Source organism: Sceloporus occidentalis, unplaced genomic scaffold, assembly GCF_023333645.1.
Source record: "Sceloporus occidentalis isolate IW3139 unplaced genomic scaffold, rSceOcc1.0.p SCAF_6, whole genome shotgun sequence".
Lineage (NCBI taxonomy): Eukaryota > Metazoa > Chordata > Lepidosauria > Squamata > Phrynosomatidae > Sceloporus > Sceloporus occidentalis.
This window is the reverse complement of record NW_028316986.1, coordinates 116534168-116551801: the sequence shown is the minus strand read 5'-3', so window position 1 is coordinate 116551801 and position 17634 is coordinate 116534168.

Below are 17634 nucleotides of genomic sequence, written 5' to 3'. Positions count from 1 at the left end.
CAAAGAAATGTCTACTTCCAGTAATTTGGAGTTTCATTATTTTTAAAAATGGAGGGTGATGATTAGTTGCTGAGACTACTAAATTCAAAATCCCTTAACACAGTTCATCCTACTGGAATTATTATGGTGTAAGCATTTCAGTTTTAATAGTGAAATGCTGTAATTCTCTAACCTGTAGGACTAACAAAAGCAAGAAAAAGTTTTTTCATAAATCCAGTAGAATTATATTTGTACAGTGCCCCTGTGTGTGTTACCATTCATGTATTTGAGCTTCCACAGACAGCAAACCCTAGCCTTTTAAATGGGTGTATGTACACGTAGCATGCACACCACTGAAAGCAATGGATTTGAGCATCCATGTTTATTGCAACCTGCAAGGGGAGGGGGGTCCAAAATGGATTCATTCACTTGCTATTCAGCAGTAACTGTCTGGGAAATGTAACTTCTTTTTAGCTCTTTAGCATTATCTCTCATTTCATTAATCAATAACTTAATTAATAATTTACTTCCAGAATTATAAATAGTTTTAAAATACATTTAAATTTAAATAGTTTTAAAATACATTTAATTAAATTGCCGTCCTTTTCATGAAAAAGTCCATGTTACTCAATCTAATTGGTTGGTTCCTATCACTGATCTCTGTAGGTTGTACTAAGATTCCATTTTCCCCAGGATGTGTATCTAAATAGATAATTAGCTTGTTCTATTGAAGGTTATTATAACAGAAGCTGGCTGCTGCACAGGATTGACTAATACAGATTCAAACTGAAGCAAGATCAATTTTTGCTTTTATTATTTATTAATTAATTTTGCATGATGTTTACCAAAAAAAAAAAAGTTTTCTATGAAACCATGGTTTACCTGCCAAGAATATTTATTTCACTGGGGTTTTCTAAATGCCATGAACTTAAAAACAACAACAAGAAAGGCCAAAGTAAATGCAAGCACATATTACTTGTCATGCATTGTTTGGTGTGTGGCTTTCCTGCCCCTATAACAACAGTGACAAATTCTGTGTATCCATTAACCTTTTAGCAAAGAGCACAAGGTAAGCTAGTTAATATTTTCTGACTTTACAGGGTCTATTGACTTCTAATGAAAAATTCAGTAGTACACCCTATTTTCTCTATATCTGTCTATTTCATAACATTAGCCACAGGTTCAGCTGTTTCAATGACCCTGTTACAAAGAAGCTCATAACGTACCTGGCATTCTGTTTGCATTTTTCTAACAGAAACATCATTAAGATTTATTTACTACATGAGTTTTAAAAGGTTCATTCAGTAGCATCTCATTTAAGGATGAACTTTGGACTGTTTGCTAGTAGAATAAGCTGAACGCACGACAGTTGTTCTCTTGTAAGTGGTTTTCAGTACAGATATTAATGACTATAGGAGGGAAAGACATTGCCTAACTGTGCATTAAAGTGTTTGTAAGAGAGGGAAGATAAGTGAAGATGTCCTTCTTTTACTTTGGAAGGTGTCCAGGAAAATCCTAAAATTAGTTATGGAGGAGAAGCGATGGTTTTATCACATCAGCTCTGTCTTAGAAGGACACAGATGCAAAGTGTCATTTTGAAACCTCTGAAGTTAACTGCTAAAAATATAGAAGGTGAAATCAGTCCACTTCTTATACAGTGTCATCAATCTTAGCATATCCTTTCTTTGGTTTAATTAACACATGGAGAGTGGATGGCGCAGTGATATCATTAATAAAAGCTTTGCCTTTTAATGTGAAGCCAGTTGGTAGATGGACTATTGCTTTTCCAAACTATTCATTCAAAGGTTTTATCCAGCTATTGTGCTTCTGTTATGAATTCCTGTTATGAGGTTTCCATGATGATGGTGATGATGATGATGATAAATAAATTACCAGAAATCATTCATATCAATGGGATGTAAAAGTTATGCACTGTAAAGCCAACACATCTCCCTGCCCTCATCCATATCTATCCTCAAAATTAAACATATTAGATATTGATCATCTTTTGGTTTGGAGAAAATCTAAGCAAATTATAAAAGTGACGATAATAGCAATGGCTTGGATCCCCCACATGATGGGTCCATTTGAAATTTCTCAGGGTGACTCAGCAGTACTTTCAAGATTTGCCCTTTTTAATGGTCTTTTTAGTGCAGAAGCTCATAATCTTAAGTGAGTGATGATGAATACTCCAGAAGATGAAAGAGACAAATGACCCTTAAGGTTGGTGAATAATAGATATTAAAATACCCTCCTGGTGCAACACTAGCACATCTGTGGTTCTTTAACTGCATATTTAATTACACAAATATCAAATTTCACAATCTGTTTTGTTCGTTCAATCTGTATGCTGATCTAGTATAAAGAGCAGATTATTCTTAAGCATCTTTTAAATACATTCTTCATTCAAAACACACACACACAGAGCAATTGAATGGCACAGAGTTCAATAAATATGCAAAAGGGTGAAAAAGAAACAAAGCAAAACACAGAGCTAAGTAAACTGAGCTCATTTAATGAAAGGCAACAAAGACCTTTTAAAAACAGCAAGTCAGCCAAAATTTCCACACATTTTATATATTATCAACTGTGCACTTACCCAGCAAGAAGTATGAGGGCTATTGAGTATGAGTGCCAAAGAGTGCTGTGAATGTTCTCAGCAGCATATATCTGCATTATTTCCTTGTAAAAACAGACCTCAGAATCTCAGCCCTAGAAGAATATTCAGCTGAAATTGATAATTTATTCTGCTTGGTAACAGAATCTGCAATATTATTCTCTAGGCCCAGCCTATCATATTATATACATCAGTCTATATATCTATTCCCTGATTAAAGTTGGGAGTACATGTGTAGAAGAAACTTGGTGAACAAATTAATCCATGCTGCATAAGCGATATCACTTCTTTATTTGAAAGCTAGAGTTAAACATCATTAAACAAATGTAAAAGCCTCAGGATACCTCCAGACTGGGCACAGAGATGTGTGATAACACCCATTTAAAAAAAGTTTCTAGAAGTTTCAGCTCCCACTGAGGCTGGGAGGACAGGCCATGTGATAATCTCCTCTGGGTTTGTCTGAAATACGTATATGAATAACATCTAACAGCTTCTTTGAAATCTGGAGGATATCATCCCTGAACTCTACTTCTAATGACTATACTTAGTGGACTGCATCAAAAAGCTGTTGTTGTTGTTTTAGATGGGCCCCCAGATTGGCTGGTGCATGTGTGTGCAAATGTGTTTACATGCACACAAAAGCTTTATTTGATTTAAGACATAGACAAGTATTTTCAGAGGTGTGAGATAGAAGTATTTACTAGAGTTTAAACAGAACATTTAAAATGATTATACATATTCACAACCCATGGTGGGATATTTCTGTGCAGTACAGGCTAATTCTTTGGGACATCTATTGAGGAGGAACATGTATGTACATGAGGACTATGATGTTTCCATTGGATTTGGGGATTATTTGACAGTGTTTGTTGATTTGAGAAGTCTTACACTGGCGGGATACAGACGGGCAAAAAGGGGTGTATTCATGACGTCATGAAGGTAGAGACTTCAGATGGCCCTTACCTGAATGCCGTCATGAACACGCCGCCCGCACGCCCCAAGCGGGAAGAAGCGGCATTAAAAAGGTGCTGCTTTTTTCCGCTTCTTTTTGATAAGCGGCGTACGTGCGCATCTCCGTCTGTAAGCTGCTGCACCGGTACGCCAGAATTGCCACGCCGCAAATATAAGTTGCCCGTTTAAAAGCTCCGTGTCAGCTGCGTCGCATAATGGGTCGGGTTCCCGGGACATGCGTGGTTTGCAGTCAGGCTTTAATTGCAGCGTCCGCTGCCATGCACGTGTGGAAGCTGCGGCACGGCTGCAGCGCATTTTAAGACTTGTAACCCTAACCCTAGAGCTGCATGTGCGCATGCGTTGCTAGAATCGCGGGAAGTTGTAAGTTTTTCCGGCGGATGTTTTGGTTGTAGAAAGTGATAAGGGAAAGTTTGGAATTTAAAGTGAACCCCTACACACATTCCTGCGCCATTTTCACCTGGGAACGGGCACAGTTCGGCTGCTCCTGGCACAGCTGTGTGGCGGGTCCCCTTTACCACCAGGCAGGATGGCACAGCCATCCACCAGCACCCCAAAAAAAGGCAGGGGGACGTCTTGGTCTCATGCGGAGACGGCTGACCTTATAGCTATATGGTCCCAGCCAAACATTCTGCAGAAATTGGAGCAGTCCTACCTGAATGCTGACACATATCGAGAAGTGGAAGAAGCCATGAGAGCCAAGGGCCACAACAGAACTTTGGAGGAGTGTCGCCGAAAATACAAGTCGCTGAAATCTCAATACAAACAATACAGAGATGCCCAGGCCAGAGGTACTAAGAAGGGCACCCCCCCTGCCCTTTTACAAGGAGCTGCATGCTTTCATTAAAAGTGATGGAAGCATCAGACCCAACAGACTAGCCACCAGTGGGGAGCGTGTGAGGGTCCCGGCGGGCCAGCCAGCCAGAGCGGAGCCTGTGGCAGTGGAGGAGGAGGACGACGAGACCCCGGAGCTTGAATGTGCCCAAGACCTTTTGATGCCCCCTCAGGGTAAGATGCGCCAGGGCCCCTGGGGGGAAGGGAGGGGGAAATGGGAGAAGGGGAAGATGTGGCCCCGGGGTGGGCACAGGGCAGAGATGACCCTTGTCCCTTGTCATACAGATGAGGAGCAGGAGGAGGAGGAACACCCCGACTCAGGCGATTCCTCCAGCAGCCAGAGACCTCTGGACCCCCGCGCCCTGCTCAGACGAATGTCTGCTGGGGCCGGGAGCTCCAGAAGGAGACCACCATCACGTGCTGGATCCTCTTCCACGACCAGCAGCTACCGTGACCGCTCACCTGTCTCCCGGGCCAGTGCACCCGCCAGCGATGGCAGTGAGGCTGAAGAGAATATGCAAGGTAAACCCTATATTTATATTTATAACTGCATGGCTCAACTGCGCAATTGTGGCATGTTTCTTTCACTGCTTACTGTGCTGGAATGTTTGCAAGGTTTCTGTGGAATTAGGATTGTGAGTGTCCCTGGCATGGTCATGTGCTGCATGTGTCCCACATTCCTAAGGCACCCCTCCCTTGCATGTAAATCTCTCCTTTCCCCACGCCCTTAGTTTGAAACTCTACCCTTTGCCACAGCTTCGAGTGAGAGTTCCTGCATGGCAGAATGGGGTTGGACTAGATGGCCCTCAGGGTCTCTGCTAACTGTAGGCTTCTATGACTCTCTGGTTGTATGTCCCATAGTAGGAGGACGAACTGAAGCAGAAGAAGAAGAAGGAGGAGAAGGAGAACCACCTCCAGCTAATCCCATAGCTGCCATGTCAGCAGAGGAGTGACTTGCCACCAAGAAGAAAAGGGTGCGTCCGTCAGCAGCTACTAGAACTGTGGCAGCTGTGGATCAGCTCAAGGCTTGCTCAGAAGAGCACATGGCAGCACTGATGCAGCAGGGGCAGCGAGCCTTTGAGGACAGGGAGAGGGGCAGACAGTCCCGCAGGGAGCTCATGGAAAGGGCACTGGGATTTCAAGAGAGGACACTAGAAGTTCAAGAGAGGGCACTGGGATTTCAAGAGAGGAACCTAGAAGTTCAAGTGAGGGCAGTGGAAGTTCAAGAGAGGGCCGTTCAGAACCAGGAGAGATCAATAGACAGGTCAGACCAGGAGCAGAGGCGACTCAACACCACCTTGGAAGCGCAGACTGTTCTGATGGGGCAAATGCTGGAGATCATGAGGGGAGGGCAGGGTGGCCCGAGATGCAGAAGGGTACGTAGGGAGCAGCGTGGAAGAGGCAGGGCTGTCCCCAGGGTCGTGGAGGAAGTGGTTGAGCAGCAGGAGCCTCCAGCAAGAGGTGGAAGAGCCAGGGCTGTCCCCAGGGTCATGGAGGAAGGGGTAGGGCAGCAGGAGCCCCCAGCAAGAGCAATCCTTCCAGCTGAGGAGCAGGGAGTTGCCATGGAGGTGGAACTGTCTCAGCAGCCTCTTGCTGGGCCATTCTCCAGCCTCTTCAGTGACTCAGTGGCAGTCCCACCGCCCACAACTCGCCCCCAAAGGCAAAGGGCAACTAGAGGGGGCCTGGGATCAAGGGGCAGGGAGCACTGACAAGGCACTAGGTCCCATGATGTCCCATAAAGACATCATTTCGCCTCCCAGGGCATGTGTTCCCTCCCAGCCCTATCTAATCTATTCTACCCTTCCTGTTCTCTCCTCCCACCATGCCTGGCTCACTGGTCCCCAAACCAGCAATGTCCAAACTCTGTCCGTCCAGGTGTTTGGACTTCATCTATCAGAAGCCCCAGCCACCTTGCCCTGTGGTCTGGGATTCTGGGAGATGAAGTCCAAACGCCTGGAAGGACAGAGTTTGGACATTGCTACCTCCCAGCACTCCTGCCTAGCTTTAGAATGCACAGTTGCGCCTAAGCTGTCACATTCACACTCACAGCCACACTGCCACAGTTGCGCATAATGAACCACACAAATTTTTTTTAAAAAAATATTTTTTTTATTAACATAACAATAAAAACGTTTTCTATGTACATATATACAAAGGGAAGGGGGATGGTAAAGGGTGGTGGTGAAGGGGGGATGGCAGAGGGGGCAGGGGAGGGAAGCTGCTTCAGGGAGGGGGAGGCGGCGGTGGGGCGGGAAGCCGGCGGAGGATCTCTTGGAGTGTGTGCTCCATGGAGGACACTCTCTCCGCCAGCTTCTCCACCTTGTCCTCTAGGGCAGCGAACCTCCTCTCCGTCCGGTTCTCTGTGGGGGGAAAAGAAAGAGGATGGTTAGGATCAGCCTGTGGAGCCCATCACCCACTCCCACAGGCAGGGTTTCTGGGTGCCCCCGCTCCCTTCCCTGGGTTCACCTCTGCACTTACCTTGCTGCTGGGCTTGGAGGACTCGATCCAGGGCCCTGGCATCGAGGGCCAAGTCCCCTGGCTCTGCTGGCAGGTGGCGGCTCGGCCCAGGCTCCTCAGCGGCGGCGGCGGCAGCAGCAAGGACATGAAGCCCTGCCAAAGGGGGAAAAAAGGCCCAAGTTACCATGCTGGCATGGCAGAGAAGGGCACAAGTGTCATGGGGGCTGCAGTCAGGCAACCCCCACCCCTCACCCTGGGGACCTACCTTCCGCCAGAGGAGCCTGCTCTGGCTGCGGAGGGGCCACAGCAGCTGGTCCTGGCTGTGGCCCACCCTCGGGGACATCCTCATCCCCCGAGGATGGTGGAGAGGGCGACCTAGCATGGTGCCCTCCCTCCCTCCGCCTCCGCCTCGGCCGCACGCCTGCAGAAGGGAAGAGGAGGGATGGCATTGGCACCATGCAGGAAGGAGAGGAGGGCAAGGGAAGGGTCAAGGAGGGTAGGACAGGGCATGGTAAGAGCTCTGACTTACCTGGAGGACGGCGATCTTCCGGTCTGGGCCTATCTCCCCTGACCCACAGGTCCTTCAGCCGCGAGAAGAATGGTGGCCGCCTGTCAACCGGGGGCTCCTCTCCGAAATCTTCAAGGGTTTCAAAGAACGCTGCCTTGAGAGTTTTAAACTTAACTCTACATTGGTGCAGCGTTCTTTGAAACCCTTGGTTTCGGAGGGCACGAGATGACTCTAGAAAATGCCCCCGGTTGGGCTTGTTCGTGCTGGCCATCACCCTTCTCGCAGCTGCCTGTGGCATCAGGGAGTCCAGGAGGATCCCGACCTCCTCGTCCGTCCAGTAGGCGATTCGGACCGGGACCCTCCTGCGTGGCGCTGCCATGTTGATCGCCGTCCTGGGGTCTTGCACAGTTGCGCACGGGTATATATGGGCACCTGCGGCTCAGGGCCGTTAGGCCAAGGTGGTCCTAGGCCAATGATAGCTTTCAGAGGAGCAGTTTGAATCTGTCCCCCAATAGATGCCCTCTGGGTGCCCTATTGATACATTCAAATGGGCCATTAGGAAAGCTTGAATTTGAGGGGGATTGATACATTGTGAAAGGGGCAATTGGCAGTTGGAGCTGATGTATCTTTTTGCCCCAGGAAAACAGGTGCCAGGAGACCTTTTGTGTATGTGTGTTTGTGTGTGTTCCCCTCAGGCACATGGCAAAACATGCCCACAGCACAGATCAGGAATGATACGCAGACTCAAACTGTGGATAATGGGATACATTTATTCATGTGCTTATGCTATTACAGAACAATGCACTCTGACATCACAGATGATGGCACAGGAGCCATGCTTCAGATTCTCCTTGTCAGAAAAAAATCTGCCAGGGCATTCCTCACAGTCTCCCCTGCTTTCTTCTTCTCTTTCTCTTGAGCCTCTGTGATTGGTGCCAGGGTGGGCAGCACAAAATGACGCCTATATTGCATGCCCTCATCCAGGACCCTGCCCTTGGTCTCACAGATGTTGTGCAGAATGACACATGATGCCAGGATGGGCACCACATTCTCCTCTGCCACCAGGAGTGGGGCAGTGAGACAGCGCCATCTCGCCTTCAATCTGCCAAACGATCTCTCCACAGCTCCCCTCACGCGATTCAACTTCTTGTTGAAGAGCTTCTGTTTGGGAGTGTGGGGGGTCTTGAAGGGTGTCATGAGCCACTTCCGAATGGGGTAGGCACAGTCAGCCAATATCAGGGGCCCGATCTGCTGGCCTCTGATGTTGATGCTGGGATTCCCTTGCACATAGATGCCAGCCTCCATGGCCTCGTAGATGAGAGAATTCCGTGCCACCCTGGCATCGTGGGCTGACCCATGCCATCCGAGCTCCACGTCCACAAATCTTCCTGTGTGGTCACATGTCCCTTGCAGGATGACAGAATAGGAGCCTTTTCTGTTGACATAGGCATTCCTCAGCCCCAAGGGTGGTATGATCAAGCAGTGGCACCCATCCATGAGGCCAACCACTTGTGGGAAGCCGCGCCGACCAAAGGCATCCATAATCTGTGGGGGAAAGGAAGGGAGAGAAACAGAGGAATTGAGATGACAACTCTTTTACACATGCGCAACTGCACCATAGCAAGAACAGCAAATGTACAGTGAGGGGGTGACACTTGACACAGAATATTACAGAGCTGCCAAAGATTAAAGGGAAGGTGGTCTGGCTGTCCCTACCTCACGTGCGTTCCCCAGGTACACGGTCCGTGACAGCAGCAGCTTTTTCATGGCCAGGGCAAACTCCACCACGATCTCCCCCACGGTGGCAACGCCAGTCCCAAACAGCGCCCCGTCACAATGTAGCTGGATTTGTGTGCCAGTGAAAAGACACCAATGGCCACTCTCTTCTCCACCGGGATGGCTTTCCTCATCACTGTGTCTGACTTCTCCAGTTCTGGGCGCAGGATGCCCACTAGCCTGTGGAAGAGGGCACGGGGCATTCGGAAGAAATGCCTCCATTGCTCATCAGACCATATGGTTGACACAAAGTTGTCCCACAAGTCTTGCGATGCAGGGACCTTCCAGCATCGGCGGAGGCGTGCCACTCTGGCCAGGGCCATGGCACCGCCAACAGCAGCCTGATGAAGTGCTATGGCAGCCACTGCCGTGCGCTGTTCTGTGTCATCATCATCATCACTGCTGCTGTCATCAAAGTCTACAGCTGTTATGGTGGTGGATGATGGGACCTCTATTGCAGCGGCAATGGAGGCGGAGGGGGCAGAGGGGGCAGAGGAGGCGGAGAAGACGGCAGTGGCACCGGCGACAGCTGTGGCTGTGGATTGCAGCTTCAGTAAGACCACAGGGAACAAAGGAGAGGAGGCATCCATGATGCCAGTGGTGGCACTCGCAATGCGCAAGCGGGCAAGGATGCCAACATCAACTGATCACCAGCTGGCAGGAGGCCACCTTTGTTCTTGGGTAGGGCGGAGAAAAAAGTTTAAAGGGGCCTGGGTGCTTTAAATGTGCACATGCACATTCCGCAGCCGGCAAAAGGGAAATTGCCGGCTGGTGCTGGAGTGCCGCAGCTGCGCACTTCTCATGCGGCAAAAGGAAAAAAAAGCTGCGGTTTGGGCCGCCCGTGCGGAAGCTGCCTCTTTCTTTGCGGCGTCCTCTGAGGCGGCGGTATAGAAGCTACGGGTCTGAAATGGCCCCAGGTGAGGTGTCTTCACTGCCCCCCCTGTGGAAGCCCCAACACCTGAAGCACGCCCCCGGGGCGGGCGGTCTGGAGGCTCCGTATTCAACAGAATACACCTCCAAGACGTCTTCCCCTGCCCGTCTGTATCCCATAGATTAGAATTTAGTCACTTGGTTCTGCTTTTGCTACTTTAATACCTTCACTGCTCTTTGTTATAACCCAAGGAAGGGGATGAGGTGTTTAGTTTGATAATCAATCAATCAATCAATCAATCAATCACTATATTTATATTTATTTATATTTATACACTTATTTCCCAAGTTGGGGATCCAGGAGAAAAAGAAATACCAAATACAAAAAAGAAACTCAGGTACAGTCATTTAGTATGGATGCCTAGGAATTCAACCTCTTGAGATCTCACATGTTTTATACTTTCATATTGATGTCTCAGTCTTCCTGAGAACTCACTTATCTACCATCTTTCAAACTGAAATACTTCAACTCCATTAAAAAAAAAGTCACAATTTGTTATAAAGTCATATTTTGAGAAGGCTGTTTAAAATGCATACTTTAGAATAAAAAATGTTTAGAAATGTATTTACTTTCAGAAAAAGTGCAACAAAGTACATAACAGCAAATTGTGCTATATATATATGTGTGTGTGTGTGTGTGTATTTATACACAAACACATTTTACAAAAATAGAAGGTATTATGCAGTTGTGAATTGGTGCTAAATGGTAAATGTTGGAGGACATGCAAAGAATAAATGACTAAGGAAATTGAATAACACACAGCTAAATATAAGAAATAGTAATTCATGTACAGGTTTCAGATATAGTCCTGTTTCGAAAGTTTTCTTTCCAATGAACACAACTTCTAAATTGAATCCCACTAACTGCAATAGTATTAGAACAATCCCCATTGTTGATGTAGCATACGTGTTGTACATAAATTACAAAGAGGATATAACATTTAATCCAAATTCAGTTCACTTACTAAAGCTAAGTATACATTTTGTAGCTATAAACTGGGACTTAGAAATACATTTTGAAAACACATTTAGAAACACATTAAGATAATAATGTACCAAAATGCATCTTTTGAGGAAAATATATCTAAAATACATATTTATGTGCACATTTTAAGGCCACTTAAACATAATTTAATGTGGAAACAGGATGGAATGGACTATTTTGTAAACACATCTGAAATGGCATGGAATCAGACCGGTGCATCCACCCCAGGTTAGAATTAGGGTAATATTCTGTTTAGAGAAGTTTTGTAGGATTGGAAATAAATTTGTACAAAACCTGGGTTATCAACCTATCATGCATTTATATTAAATAAATAAATAAACCCAAGCCCAGAGGGTCTAGACAGTTTTCTCTGTCTATGTCTTGGGTTCTACCTACCCCTTCCCTATACAAATCCTTCTGGTCCATATTGTGAACCATAATGATCCATGGAGACTGGCTTGTCTGGCTACAATCTGATGATGGCCAAGATACTTCACTGGAGTTGTGTAGCATGTATCTCACATGTGGGCATGCGTTAATTTTGCTATGCTACCCTTGTGACCAATGGCAACATGGAATAACAGAATCTTAGATTTGGAAGGGACTGAAAGGTCAACACTCTGCCATGCAAAAATATACATCTAAAGTACTCCTGAAAGATGTCCATGTAACCTCTCTTTAAAGACTTTTAAAAATGGAGAGTCTACCACCCTCTGAGGCACTCCATTCCACTGTTGAACAGCTCTTACAGTGAAGTGCATCTATGTACATTGTGAATCCATAAACAATGACATGACAAGTGCAACTCTGTTTCTGCTACTTTGAACTTCTGTAGAGGAACTCATGAATGAGTAAAATGAAGCACAATAAAGAACTGCAAAATAAAATCCACCTGTGCTTTATAGATTATGGCAAAGCCTTGGACTACAGTCAGCCATTCTTATACATTTTAGCTTTGTATGCATGGTTGTGAAAGTTGGATAGTGGAGAAAGCTAGTAGGGAGTAAATCAATTCATTCGAAATGTAGTGATGGGGAAGAGAGTACTATGGATAACATGGAAAGCTAAAAAGACAAATAAATGGGTTCTTGAGCAAGTAATACCCATTTATTTGTTCTTTTAGTTCTTTTAGCATTCCATATTATTCGTAGAACTTTTCTCCACCACCACATTTCAGTTGATTTTCTCCCAATCAGCAAGTAAGTGAGCCAGTGTAGTATAGTAGTTTGAGTGTTGGACTGTATCTCTGGAGACCATGGTTTGATTCCTGCTTGACCATGAAACCAACTGGGTGATCTTTGGGTAGTCATACAGGGAAAGGCAATGGCAAACCTCCTCTGAACAAATCTTACTAGGAAAACCTCATGATAGGACCACCGTATAGTTGCCATAAGTTGAAGATGACTTGAAGGCACACAAAAACAACAACAACAGAACAAATAAAGTTTGAACTTTTCCTAGGAGCCAAGCTTACTGTACTAAGAATGTGATATTTTGGCCATATCATGAGAACATATGCCTCACTAGAAAAGTCAATGATGCTTGGCAAGTTACAATACAGAAGGAAAAGAGGAAGATCACATTCCAGATGGATAGATTAAATCAATGAAGCCATGACTCTAAGTCTGTAAGACTTGAGTAGGGCACTAGATGATAATTCAAAGTCAACTTGATAGCAGTTAATAACAATAAAACGCCAAAACAGTTCCAACTATTGCATTTTTAAGATGTGTGTGACTGGAAGATAATCAGATTTATAGAATAATACACTGAGGCTGCAATACCAGTACTTGGGAATAAGTTTAAATGATCTCTATGGGGTTTATTTCTTAGCAGAGCATTACACTGTAAGTATAAGCCAGGCAGTTAATTTTCCTAAACAATTCCGATGATAACTAATTCCACAAGTCTGACTATTGTATATTTTCCTCCTATCAGAAGCAATGATGGGGTGCTGGAAGAAATCAGTTTTTTTATTCATTGGGCAAATGAGAAAATTATCTGGCCTCAATTTCACTTGGCTAATGGCCAGCTTAACTGAGATCAAAGCACAGCAGTTTGGCAATTCAGGATGATACACTGTGCTAATGTGCTCAAGCATACTATTTTTTCTGCCTAAGCACCATGTAATTGATAGGCATCAACCTGCAGAGTTTCAATTATCTATCACAGTTAACACATACGTTACTACCTGCTGTATCAATACATGTTTTACCTTAGATATTATTTTTACTAGTGAAAGCATCCCATACCATACATTGTCCACTGGGGAAGCAGATTACAAAGAAAATTCTGTAAAATGTGAACCCTTTGGAGAGCTTTGGTTACTGGGTGGCATACGCATATTGAGAATAATGCATTTTTACAAGTAAAGCACCAATGCACAGAGTGTCCCAAACAGAACTCAACCCAGTCCTTTCCCCTCATTGACTCACTCTGAGCATGTGCAAAGTTAGCATAACAGCCAGAAAGGAATGTCTGTGCATACATCTCACATTGTTCTCTGTCTGATTCATGTAACTCATATGAGGCCAAAGTATGGGCGATGCTATATATGTATATGAGCAAGGGAAGGGTGAGTTGTGCTGTACTTAGCCAAATTAGAACAATCTGTGCATTGGAACCCACAGTGTGAATTGTTTATTCCCATCCTAATTAACTTTTAAGAAAATCTAAATTCATGCTTCACAGAACTAGAGATACAATGCTTGTTGACTGAACAGCAGTGCAGGCCTGGGCTGCTTTTGCAGTGTTAGTCTTATGAAGTGAAAATTCCTGGGCTTGCAAATCAGAAAATTCAATGTAGAAAAAGGAAATATTTTCTTTTCCAACCTAGCAACATTTCCATCATGACTTGCTCAAGGTGACTAAGGACATAGCATTGATAAAATACATCCTTGTTCTACAGAGCCAGTGTTCTACTGGGTTAGAGGGGGTTTGAGTCCCCAATGAACTATGAAACTCACTGGATGACCTTAGGTCAATCATGCTGTTTAAGACTCATCTAGGAAGGCAGGGAAGCTTTATATTTTATCTTGAGCTCATTGAGCAAAAGAAACCAAATATAAATAATAATTGACAACAAACATCTCTCTCGAAGTCTAGACAAATATAGCTAGAACAAATGAAGTCTTAACTCCCACTGGAAGCTAAAATGACAACTACTGTATTTTGGTCATAGAGGGGCTCGACAGACTGCCCCAAAGTTTTTGTTCCCAAGGGACACCACAGCAGCCAAACTGCACAGTGGCCCTCTGCACCAAAAAGAACCTGGAAAAAATGGTTTCTTTTAAGTCCACGTGGTGGACATCACCAGTGCGCCACTGGCACACTGTGGTGCATCAGTGATGCAATCAATGTGCAGTGATGTCTATACACTGTGCATCGCTTATGTCATGATAGTGGCCCTCATGTAGCTGGGAGGCCGCCATCATGGCACCGCTGTTACTTGCTAGGGTTCGGGAATGTGGAGTTGGTGCACACAACTGAACCCTATAATCAGTGCTGGCACGCCGCTTCCCGCCCACCTGTCTTGGGCCATAATGAGAGAAAACAAGACTCATTGGAGAAGACAGTAATTCTGGGATAAGCTTAAGGCAGTAGGAAAAAAGGACCCAGAAAAGGAAGCCAAGGCCCTTGGCTTCTGAGATCTGAGCAGGGCTGCTAAAAACTAGCTGTCTTGGAGGTTTCTGAATCACCAGGTCACCATAAGCCAAAGCTGACCTGATGGTACATAGCAGCAAAAACAACATCAGAAACAAGGTTTGGGAAATATTGAAAATAATTAAATTAATCAAGCAAAGGTTTTCAATTCCAAACATCCTTTCTAGACCAAAACAAACACATTATGCACCTATGCACACAAAGCTGGATGGTGTTTTGGGGGGTATTCTCAGAGGAAGCTTTTTTTCTATTAATCTCTGTATCATTTGTCCCAAAATTTCAATTTTTTGAAAAAGGTATAGGGGTGGGGGTGGGGAGGCTATGTTTAGTATTGTTAGGAATTTATTTTAAAGGATACTTACATCATTGCTCTTATTCTGGTTCAAATTATATTAAATGTTGTAAGAGCTTTCACGTATATTACTTCAGTAATCTTGGTAGCACCCATCAATGTATGTTAGTATTAACTCCAAACTGCACTTATGAGGAGGATGTGTGTCACTCTTTGAACTGTTTTGGGATCAGTGTTTCAGTCAAAGATGGAAGAAATCAACAGGAGACTATTTTAAAAAAACAATCTAGAATATGACAAATAGAACAATTTGATAGAAGACAGAAAATCAATACAATTTCAATTTCATGTTAAATGGTTGTATGTAATTACTCTGCCCAAAGATGTAGATATGTTGAGTTATATTCCTGGAGAAATTCTAGTGTACTCATTTAGAATCATTGAATCATAGAGTTGGAAGAGACCACAAGGGCCATCCAGTCCAACCCCCTGCCATGCAGGAAATCCAAAGCATCCCCGACAGATGGCCATCCAGCCTCCGTTTGAAGACCTCCAAGGAGGGAGACTCCACTACACTCCGAGGAAGTGTGTTCCACTGTTGAACAGCCCTTACTGTCAGGAATTTCCTCCTAATGTTGAGGTGGAATCTCTTTCTCAACATGTTACCTTCATTAGAAGGAAGGCCAATCCAAGACCCTTGGGTTAATTTTGTATGGTCTTCAATTTAATTTTAACAACCCTTCTGAAAGGCATATTTAGATCGCTGGGAAGTGGTGATGACCTATAAAGCCTTACATGAACCAGGTCTAGGCTATCCAGCAGATGATATCTTACCATAAAAGTCTGGCCAGGTCCTGAAATCATAAGGAGAGGCTTCCTCCAATGGCAGAGGGTTGGACTGGATGGTCCTTGTGGTCTCTTCCAATTCTGGAATTGTATGATTCTTCTCTCAGTCCTACCACTTTCACATGTACAGTCGGCCCTTCTTATACACTGATTTTTTATACACGGATTGAAGCATCCATGGTTTGAAAATATTTTTAAAAAGTATACATTTCAAATATCAAACCTTGATATATTTCCATTTTTTATAAGGGACACCATTTTGCTATGTCATTATATTTAATGGGACTTGAGCATCCACAGATTTTGTTATCCATGGGGTATTTTGGAACCAAACCACAACGTATAACAAGGGTCCATTGTACATTGGTTGGGGACTTGAGATGGACCTTGTTAGTGGCTGCCCTAGGGAGCTCACTTCTATGGTTAGAATGCCCCTTTCATTGCTGAACTGCCACCAGCAAGCAAAGTCTTCTTTGTTCTGACATGTTTTTGATAACCGTATGTTTTTTTTTAAAAGGCAAAGTCCTTGAATAGGGTGCTATACTGTTTTTGAATGTACTGCGTGTAATTATATTGTTTTAAAAATACTTTTAAAATAATTTTAATTGTATGTTTTTTTTTAAAAATGTTATTGATCATTTAATTCCATTTTACCATTTAATTGCATTGTAATTGTTTTAATTAGCATGCCATCTTGAGTCCCAGTTCTGTGGAATGGTGGGGTGTAAACAAATTCTATCGTCATCCTCATCTGTCCTTTCCTTAGGAGTTGACTGAGTAGACAGGAAGAGGGAGAGAGATAGGGTGCAAGAAAGGGAAGGCACAACTAATAGCTGGAACTGGTTTTGCTGCCTCATTGACAAGAGATCTCCTTCTCCTATGAGAATGCAACCTCTTACTAGGGGGAGCAATTAGGTTCTCTACACTTTTCCACTAAAGAAGGAAGCACCAAATATACAATTCTTTCGACTGAGCAATTGTAAAATGATGTGTAAACAGTGCTCTGGTTTATTGATAATTCTGACAGTAACCTTCTGAATAACAGATAGAATGCAGTCAGCATTTTTCAGCCTGGGATCTTTTCACATCACACAGTTGTAGAACTACACATTACACAATTATTCTGCAAATCTAGTGTTTTGATTGCATTTTAATTTGATTGCATTCTGCAGCCTATGGAATACTGGGATTTGCAGTTTTTGAGGTATTTAGAATTTTCTCCTAGAGAATTCCAGTGCCTCCCCAAATGACATACCCTAGGATTCCATATGATGCATTCTTGGCAGATAAAGTGCAATCAAACTGCTATACTGTGATATGAAAGGGCCCAGGGATTCTATAGAACCAAAGAACAGAACCAATTTTTTTCCCAGTGGTTCTACATAGATTTACAGCATCACACACTGGCTTATATACCAGCTAGTCACCTTTGTTGTTATGTGCCTTCAGGTCAGTTCTGATTTATGGTGACCCTAATGCGAACCCTGTTAAGGGGTTTTCTTGGCAAGATTTGTTCAGAGGAGGTTTGCTGAGAGGCTGAGAACTTGTGACGTGCCCAAGGTCATCCAATGGCTTTCATGGCAGAGCAAGGAATCAAACTCTGATCTCCGGAGCCATAGTCCAAGATTCAAACCACTACATCACACTGGCTCTATCACCATTTTGTACTGTTGTTTTAAAAAGCATGGATGGTTGTGTGTTAAGAAGGTGACCTATTTTGCTTGCTATGTTGTTTCCTACAATGCCTTGTTTCAAAATTAGTGATAGGAAAATGTGTC